The 10,000-nt window shown below is 43.5% G+C and overlaps 2 long non-coding RNA genes across 2 annotated transcripts in view; one reads left to right on the top strand and one right to left on the bottom strand.

Moving 5' to 3' along the window:
- Window positions 1–5,150: 5,150 nt before the first annotated feature.
- Gm12707 lies at window positions 5,151–7,425 on the bottom strand. The gene is made up of 4 exons (XR_376429.3): window positions 6,914–7,425; window positions 5,966–6,184; window positions 5,564–5,697; window positions 5,151–5,405 (listed from the first exon to the last, which is right to left on the bottom strand). It is a non-coding gene; the product is annotated as a predicted gene 12707 (long non-coding RNA).
- Window positions 5,439–10,000, top strand: part of Gm830 — a 20,617-nt gene continuing 16,055 nt past the window's right edge. Inside the window, exon 1 of the long non-coding RNA XR_376430.2 lies at window positions 5,439–5,706. This is a non-coding gene — a long non-coding RNA (predicted gene 830). The remainder of the gene's footprint in view (window positions 5,707–10,000) is intronic.

The raw sequence follows: 10,000 nt of genomic DNA, 5'->3' as shown, positions 1-10,000 counted from the left end.
AAAAAAGCCTTGTGAGAACTATGTTTCTAGCAATTTAATCCTCTGAAGAATCCATGGAGTGGATATACATAAACCTTGGTAAAGCAGGAATAAGCCCCACAAGCATAAGGCTGTTACTAATGAAACACGGCATGCTATTTTACAGAATGCTTTGTTGTGAGTAGAAATAATATAGTCTAAAATGATGACTAGAAAGTTTACTCTAGGGCATCATGGATTCGTGTGAGTGTTACACTTTGATGCCACTGCCATTTGGTTTGCTTAAAGCAGCATGACAAAAACACATGAGTAATGAATTGTTCTGTGATGCCAGGTTAAAGATGTCACCGAGTGAGAAGAATTTTTCATCTGCATTCAGTCTACACAGCCCACTACCTAGTGAGATATTGTTATGTGGTGGCTAACTATGTTAGAAGTTTCTAAATAAATAAGATGGTCAGTTTCAGGCTTCTGGGCCATGGATGTTAATCAGGACACTCAACCTTTTTTTATTGGATATTGTCTTGATTTACATTTCAAATGTTATCCCCTTTCCTGGTTTCCCCCCCTCTCAGAAACCCCCTATCCCATCCTCCCTCCCCCTGCTTGTATGAGAGTGTTCCTCCACTCACCCACACACACGCCTCCCCACCCTCGATTTCCCTACACTAGGGCATCTATCAAGCCTTCATAGGACCAAGGACCTCTCCTCCCACTGATGCATGACAAGGCCACCCTCTGTTACATATGCAGCTGGAGCCATATGTACTCCTTGGTTGATGGCTTAGTCCCTGGGAGCTCTGGGGTGTCTGGTTGGTTGATACTGTTGTTCTTCCTATGGGGTTGCAAACCCCTTCAATTCCTTCAGTCATTTTTCTAACTCCTCTATTGGGGTCCCAGCTCTCAGCCCAGTGGTTGGCTGAAGGCATCCACCTCAGGACAGTAAATTTTTCAACCTGCATCAGAGGAGCTTTAAAAAAAATGTAGGTGACAGTTAATACAGAGATCCACAATTGGTCAGTGTGCAGAATCCTCATAGAGAAAACTGTGAAGTGCACAGTTCTAAATGGGATATTTATTGCGCTCCCTCCCATCTTCATCAAAAGGCTCAGAGATCATCTCACAGAAATTGGTGGAAAGATTGTGAGGGAAAGAGATAGTGATATCTGCAGCAAAATGGAATTTGTGGGACATGACAGAGCTGATGCATATGATCTCACAACACTGGGTTGCATGCATGAGATCTATACAAGATCAAGCTAGCAAAAGTCTCAGCATGGGTCTCATGAAGTCTTACCCTTAGATGAGGAGCTACTGGAAATTGAGGAATACTAGGGGAGAGTTTGTTTTCTTCAGAGACAAGGCTCTCAAGAGGTTACCTGTGAGTGAATACCATTAGAGGTGCTCCAGTGTAAAGTCCTATAAACTTGTACACATGTAGGTGTCACTAAGTGGACTCAATGGTATCAAAAAGAGAACACACAGAATTTGTAGATAAAAGTGGTATATAGTAAAGGGGAGGAATTGGAGAGGGAGTACTGTGAGAATTGTGGTTTCTTAACAAAACAGTTATATTATGCAAATATGTTTTTGTTTTAATCTCAGATGTAGGATATGGATCAGCTTTAGATTTTCCACAGTGGCAAACTGATTTGTCTCATGCTCTAGCATCAGTGTAATTCTGCAAGCTATACATAGTTTATGTTTGGAATTTTAGAAACTCTCAAGAAGTCCAGAACCCAGACAGAGGCAGCTATGGCTTCTCCCCTGGTTGTCAGTAGTTTCTGCTTCTGCTGCTGGTGCTGGTGCTTCTGGTGCTGCTGGTGCTGCTGGTGCTGCTGGTGCTGCTGGTGCTGGTTCCTGCTGTTTGGGTGTTTTTGCTGAGTTGCTTGTTGGAGATCCCTTGCCTCTGAGGAAGACTGGACTTGCCCCTCGGAACTTGATGCCCCTAATCAGCAGGAAGAAGCTTAAAAGTCCTATGCCCACTTTCTCCTCTGGCCTTCTTTTTGGCCTACCTAGTGTTGAGGGGGGTTGAAGGGACTTGGGTGGAGAAGGTTAGTAGTAAAAGAACCCAATAAAGTGACCAAAAGGTACAGTTACAAGGGAGTTATGGGGGTGGATTGATCAAAACATATTATATGCAAGTATGAAATTTTCAAAAAAAATAAAGCAAAATTTAAAACTTGCTTAAAGTTAGTCATTGTTTTCACCACTAACACGAAATAAAATCTTCTGGGTGGCCCATTTTGTACATCTAAGCAGATTCTTTGCAACACTATTTTGTGGAAATAACACATATTCTTTTTCCATTCAACCGTTCTTTCCTTGGACAATTAACCTGGGAAGGTAGGTTCTCTGCCCACAAGTATCTACTACCTGACCTTGAGTAGAGCACAGTCAATGTCAGTTAAGTGTGATAGAATAAAGGAGTAGAGGAAGAGAAGGCAAATCTTGTGCCAGCAAAAGCCCAGCTTGTAAACATGTGGCTCTGAAATAAAACATCCAGGATTTCATAGCTGGATTCTAGACAAACTAGTAGGTAGAACATGCCCAGCTTGCCAAGAGAAAACTCAGGACAGCATCCTGGGGAAAGGGATGCTTAAACTGAGTCTTGAGGCAAGGCAGATCTTCATCCCATAGATGGGAGAGGCATTTGCAGCTGAGAGACTGTAGTGTTCTTATATATAGGGTAAAAAAGTTTGCTCTCAAGGGGAGGTATGACTGAACTGGTAAGGGAGGGACACAAATAAGTGAAGGTGCTGTCACCCATGGAGACCCTGGAACACCAGTGTGCTCAATCATGGAATATGGGTTATAAGAAGCTTGGTGTGGCTATAGAGAATTCCCTTGGGAAAAGGTTTTGCAAGACAGTTGGACCATGAAGTCTATTCTCATGGCCACCTCAATGAAAGCAGAGAGTAGGAAGTAGTCATGGTTGGATGACATGAGTAGACAGGTTCTGAAAAGAGAGCCCTGACTACAAGTCCTGCAGGATACACTTTATTCCTTCACCCATCTTACCAATCAGATCCTCTCCCAGAAACAGAAAGCAAAAGCCAGGTGATATTGTCTATGTCTCTTCCTGAAGGAGGCAGGATTTCCTCCCTCTCTTTTACTCCCCTCTTCTCTTCTTTGGCATATGACAAAGCCAAAAGGAAGAATTAGTTATAGTGCATTTTAACATATCTAACTTTGGAAGTCTTGACAGATAGATGCCCTATAGGCCTGGGTAACCTGTCTCTACAGGGAGACACTGAAGTACCTGATCATACCTAGGGCTCTCTCACAACTGTGGAGGTTATCTGTTGTCTGCCACCTGCCACAGTGTGCTGAGAGTTCCCCTGAACCAAGTCTTCTGGTTCTACTCCCTTTGGACCCCTAGATCTAAGGGATATCCTGGCACAGATTCTGAGCAAATGTTTAGGACATGTGTGAGGGGACATACCTCGCTTCCTTTGTTTAAACTCAAGTATCATGTCTGGCATTGCAGCTCCCCATTTCTCCTGCATCTCAATGTCACCTCAGACCACATTCACATACAGAATGTTGATCCTGTAAGGTTGTAAAGGCAGGCAGACCCTGCAAGCCCAAGTACACAGTCTCTAGGGCAAGCTAGAATGTGCCTGTTGTAACCACACCTCCAGGCCTGGTATTAGACTCCACTAATTTGGTTTTGGAAAACATGTGGTTTTTGTCCTTGTTCAAATATTGATTTGGGGTAACTTGAGCCTGGCAGAAAGGGCCTTTGCCGGGGCCAATGGGACTGTTTGTTGCTATAATGACATTTCTGTGCGTATGTTTAACATGGGCTGGCAGTCAAGTCATCACCTCCATTGAAGATTTATGGGACATTTTACACTTTGGAAGATATTAAGACAAACAGTCAATGAAGGCTCAAGTCATAAATCAGGTTACTCAGGCCAATGAAAGATAGCTTGGAACTTTTCTAATTGCCTGTTTGCCCTTATGTGCAGCTGGGGTTGGGGCAGAGTGTTGGACGAGACAGTGGGCTTTGTAACATGTGTCCTGCATTTATTTGACTTCTTTGGAGGGTGAAGGATGTCAGAGGAGAGAATACTTAGGGGTTAGATGCTGAGCAGGCAGGGTTCCACAGCCTTCAGAATGGGTTTTACCACAAGAGCTCTTACTTCTGTAGATAAAAATATAGTTTGAGAAACTCAATAGTAAAGACCCAAAGCTATAACTAGAGAGTCCTGGGATCTACCAGGAAACAGAAGGGTTGCTCAGACATAGTTAGGGAGAGACTAGTGAATGGGCTCTTAACAAAGGTATGAATATAGTCAAACCTATGTAGGGTTGTGACTGTGCTGGAGACAGCACCTGAAAAGACCAGAGCCTTGTTAGACTCAGCATGTGGCTACCTGATAGGAGCAAAAGTGGTAGGTAGAGGAACTCCATAAAAGCTTTGGTTCTGTGGAGTGGAGAGGGGAACTTAGCCTCTCTCTTCTGTTCCCAGGACTTGACCTCGTGTTAGGTGTATGCAGTCTATGAAGCTTGACTCTCACTTTTGAAATGTGGAGAGTATATTTTCCAAGATGAATGGAGACAATCCACTCAGTATCTGGAGTCTTGTATCCATTGCAAGATGAAAGAAGACAGGAGGTCCTGCCTCCCTGGACTTCCACAAATTGCCAACCTTCTGCCTGACAATTATTTTACATGTTTGAGCAAACAGACTTCAGCAATTTTGTTCAAATTTCTTCCTATGCTATGAATAAAGAATCCTTGTCTGTCTGAAAAGGGGAAGCCAGACAGCAGAGTTCACAACGAAAGAGTATTGACTATGAGCTATATATTAACCAGGAGTATGTACACTGAGTCCAAGCACAAAGATGTTTTTGTATTAACTATCTCTTAACTGCTGGTGGCTTGGGCAAGCTACACTATTTCTCAGAGTCTCTATTTCTTACCTTTAAAATGTTTGTTTGTTTGTTTGTTTGTTTTTTAAATCCTGAAGCATTATGGCAATGTATAAAGCATGCAGTGCATTTAGGGCTGAGTGCATGGGTAGACTTAGTCAACAGCAGTGCTTTTCAAATGCAGAGTATTCTTATTCATCAGGATCTCTGACTTTCTGTCATTACATTTTTGGTCAAAACTCTACAACCTAGGGATTAGTTCCAGAAGACACATAATAATCTCACCTCTTATCATTGACCTGACCAAAATATATTAGATTTCATTATCTGCTTCTGAAAAATCCAGGTCAGCTATCCAGATCAAGCTCTCCAGCTCTGTTTTCTTTCTCCACATAACCACAATCTCATAGATAGCAACTTCAAGGCACAGGAACTTGTCCAGAGCCCCGGCTGAGCTTCGTAGGTTCCTTTCTCTCTTCAGGCACAGGAAGCTTAGCCAAGGCAGGGTCGCCCCAGCTGTGCTCCTTGGCACACAAAACCCAGCTCCTGCCAGTCAAAGCAGAGAAGGAGTGGGCATGGGTGACCCATGGCATCAGCCTCCTCCTTTCTGTACCAAACAGCGCCACTCCCCTTAGGGCACAGGGAGACAAATAGCCAATCTGTAGCACAGCAGCTGACCTCGGCCGTAAGTCTGTACCGCTTACCTTGGCTTTCACTGGCACAGAGAATGAAGTCACTGGAAGAGGAGAAAATGAAGAGGACCCCTGGACAGGCAGCAATAAAACATGCACCCCAGAGGTTGGAGGGGGCCTGGAATCATGGGATCCTAGGCAGCAGCCTGTAAGAGGTAAATAACTTCAATAGTCCTAGGCTAGAAGATAAAATGTACACTTTTTATGCACAGAGAGGCTAACTCCACATGCTACTCTTGTTTGGTAATTTTATTGAATCTGCACTCAAGGGTTAGGATGTGGAGTAGGAAAAAAAAGAGTGGGAAGCCTATGTTTTAAAGGCAGGCAGGGCAGGCTAGGGTGCCTGTATGCTCACTCTCAGGGGACCAACTCCTCCAACTTCTCCCTTCTCCCCTCCCCCCTCAACTCTCAAACCTGGAATCTGTGCCTTCTGAGTCCTCTGGAAAGCTCTGCCTCACCAGTCTTCCTGTTGTTCATTCCTGTGCAACATCAAATCTTGTTAATACACCACTTCTTCCATCACTCCCTCCTCGCCCTTTGCTGTTTTCCCTTCTGATGGCAGAAATGTACTTGCCTTCATTAGAGTTGAAGCAGTGTTTCAGAGTGTGAGGTAGAAGCTAAAAGCTGTAGATGCTGGAAGCAGGAGACAAATGGGAAATGGATGTCTAGAGTTTCCAGAGAGCTGCTTGCAGCTTCTGAACTTGCCACCTCTGCATTTCTTGTTTCATTTTGTTAAATTAAGCATTAGACATTTAAAATATGCAACACAGCGATTCAGACTATATCTGCCATAAACACTCCCTGTGTTTCCAAGACTTTCAGTCACCCCATAAGACAACACCATTTCCCACTCTCTGTTCCCCACTCCCTGGTTACTGGCAAGCTCCAGTTTACCTTCTGTTCTGATACACTTGTTTATTATGGGCATTTATCATAAGTAAGCATAAAATCATTTGTGCTAATTCCTTTTACTTGGCCTTTTCTTGATATTCATACACTTTGCATCATGACTATTAGTCTATGCCATGGATATAAGGCATTTCATATAAGGCAAAGCTTCTATGTTGATTAGTTGTTTGGGCTAAATTCCACTTTGGGTTCAAATGAATAATGTTATGATTACTGATGTTTTCAGTGTCTCTAGACTTTTATACTACATAAAGGACATTTTTATTTGTTTAACCCATTGGGTCCCTGTCATTCTCAGCTGATCATGCTTTTAACTAATACAAGGGATCTAGCAATTACTACACTGAATATACTTCTTATATAGCTTGTCTAGAACTAGAGAGTTTGAAGAGCAGAAGGTTTTAAATGCTGTCATTTTCTTTCTGTGTTTTCTTTGGGTCCCCACAATCTTACCCTAGGACTTGGGAGTGCCAGGTCCCTGAAGACCAAGGTCTAAGCCAGATAGTCTCTTGAAGTCTCTTAGGTAGATTCTTCAAAGTGTATTGTGAGTAGGCTCCAGGTTACAGGAGATCCAATGAAATGCAGACTCAGTATCCTTAAAGCCCTTGCTTGATCACCTTGCCTTGCTTTGTCCTTATGCTACAATTGTTCCTTTGTCTTCCTCCTGGCCTCTATGCATTCCAAAAGCTGCACATTTTCCCTAGCCCATTGTTTTATAGGTATGTGTGTGTGTGTGTGTGTGTGTGTGTGTGTGTGTGTGTGTGTGTGTGTGTGCACTGCACGCACACACATGCTAGGTGTCTGTAGAGGCCAGGAAAATTTTTGGATCATCCGGATCTGGAGTTTCAGGCAGTTGTGAGCAGCAGGAGTGCATGCTGGGAGCAGATCTCTAAAGTCCCCTGAGAGAACATGAAATACTCATAACCACTGAACCACCTCTTCAGCCTCTTCACAGTCCATCTTAAAGTGCACATATCCGCTGTTAGAACAACAGACAACCCTTAGAAACCACTCCTTCAAAATCAAGAGCCTAAGAACTGTCTAGAGCACCCACTTTTATTCTACTTCTTTCTTCCCTATCTCCTGGCAATTTCAAAGACCCTTGTCTACTTGGCTTTAGTACCTAGGTTTTCTGATGAACATATTAAAACATCAGTTACCATTATTATTCCAATGCCATCTCCTCATCAAGGCATAGCTATGGCTTAGAGGCATTAAACACACTCCTTGCACTCACAAAACTCTCAGTAGCTTGTGTCATTCCTCTCTTCTTACCCTTAAATCAGTCTGATTCTTGATATAAACAGACAATATGTTAAACACTTGAAAACCATTCCAAGTTAACAACCGTTACTCTCTATCCCTTGCGAAGAATTGTATATATTCTTTTATATAGACGTTTTAAACTTCCAAGCTTGTGAAGTACTAGATCACATCATTTTTTTTTCACTTTATCTGTGAGAACACTAAAACCTGTCAGACTGGCTGAGTACCTTGCTCAGTGTCTCCGAGTTTGTAAAGTGTCACTTGACGTATCCATGTGGCCATTTTCTTAGCCTCAAAATGAAATCCAAATACTTCCAGGTACTCATTTCCGTGTTTATAAAGCTGAGTTCTTCTGCCAGCTCAAAAAGATACTAAGCTGAAGTTCCCACCCCAAACAGGATAACATGAAGAACTCCAATGTTCTATGTGGCTTGCCTCAACAGTCACTAATTAAAATCACAAGGTATTTTTAAGTGATGAGATCCTTCTAGAATGTTCCACATTTTTAGTAGTCAAAGAGAGGTTTGCAGTAGGCTGAGATGTGGAAGGCCAAGACACTAGGTCCTCATCTTTGGAGTCTGTAAATGCTGCCTTTACTAAGCAAGGACTTTGTAGACATAATAAAGACTTTCGGTGAATAGATTATTCTGGATTAGTTCACTTATACCCTGAGAGGAAGGTAGAGGGAGACTAGCCTACAAGGCAATGAGGCAGAGGTTGGAGTGATGTGCTGAAGCTCGAGAATGCTGGCAGCGTTGAGGGGTGCACCAGGCAAAGTGTGGGTTCTCCTATTCTCTTCTATAACCTCTGGGAAGAATCTTCACAGGTCCAGCCAGTGGTGCTTGCTAAGGCTGTGAGCAAAGGGAATTCTGTTGTATTAAACCACCAAGGTGTGGACACTGCTTACAGCAGCCACAGAAAACTGCAGGTCAGTCTCTGTACCACGGGGTCATTAGAATCCAGAACCACTAGAAAACACACACAGTAGGAAACTGTGCTTCAGACAAGTAAGCTGGCTTGCCCAGGGCCATGCGGCCAGTGGTGGAGGAGCTGAGACCAAAGCCCAGTTCTGAGTAGAACTTTGCAGATCACTTTATTGTGGATAAACTTCTTATATTACTTTGGTTTCTCAGGGGAACCCACTCACATTTTGTCCCTTCTTTCCTTCTTCTGGATAGGCAGATCATCTGATGCCCTTGGTCACAGTTGCTTGGACTAAAGTCTGGGCTGGATTCACTGTTCTGAGACCACCAGACTTTGGTCTATTGTGTGCTTCTATGCTGGACATGGGCCTGTCGTGTGCTTTTGGCCAGCCTAGCTCAGGCACTTTCAGCTTATCAGTCTGATTGGAAAGCATGACAAGCCCGCCCATGGAGGAAGCTGCCTACGGGCCAAGGTGCTGGCTCTGAAAGGCTGCATTGTCCTTATTTAGAATTGCCTTCACTTGGACTAGCTATGCTCTTGCAAAACATGTTTATTCTGGTTTCCTCTCCCTCCTTGGCTGCCTGACCAGTATAAACCCAGAGTGCAGCAGCTGCAGCTTAGAACTGGGCCAGGCAGGGTAAGCTGACTCTCAAGGAAGGGCAACAAGGGCAGGAGTGTCCGTTGCAAGTTTAAGGTAGATGGCATTCATCCCCTGCCCCGCCCCCACCCCATGCGTGTGTGTGTGTGTGTGTGTGTGTGTGTGTGTGTGTGTGTGTGTGTGCACGCGTGTGTGTCTGTCTTGTCTGTCTGTCTATCTTGTGTGGCTCCTGGGAGACTTCACTCTAAACATACCCTGGTGAGACTAATCTTAATGTACACAAAGAATGCAAGAACGGGAAGGTAGAACTTTGCTTTTTTGAGCATAGTTTTAGCATAACAACAATAATGATAATGATAGTCTTCACAGTTCAGGAACTTCCTATCATTAAATACTTATTATAAGGCTGGGTAGATGGATCTTCATCAGAGCATTTGCATTTGATTCTCCAGAACTCAAAAAAAAAAAAAAAAAAAAAAAAAAAAAAGCTCTATCTAGCCAATGCTTATAATCCCAGTTCTGGGGTTGGGGAGCCAGGCAGATTCCAAGTGCTCTCGGGCCAGTCAGCCTAGCATACTTGGCAAGTTCCAGGACAATTTCTTTAAAACAAAACAAAACAAAAACAGAGGACACTTGCCCTCAGGACTCCACACACAGGTGAACACTCAATGTTCACCTGCTCATGTGTGATGTGTAGACACACTAAACACACACACAGACACACACACTCTACTGTAAACCGAGCATGGTGT

This window comes from Mus musculus, chromosome 4 (assembly GCF_000001635.26).
Source record: "Mus musculus strain C57BL/6J chromosome 4, GRCm38.p6 C57BL/6J".
Lineage (NCBI taxonomy): Eukaryota > Metazoa > Chordata > Mammalia > Rodentia > Muridae > Mus > Mus musculus.
Note: the sequence above shows the minus strand (reverse complement) of the source record. Positions and strands in the feature narration are given on the sequence as shown.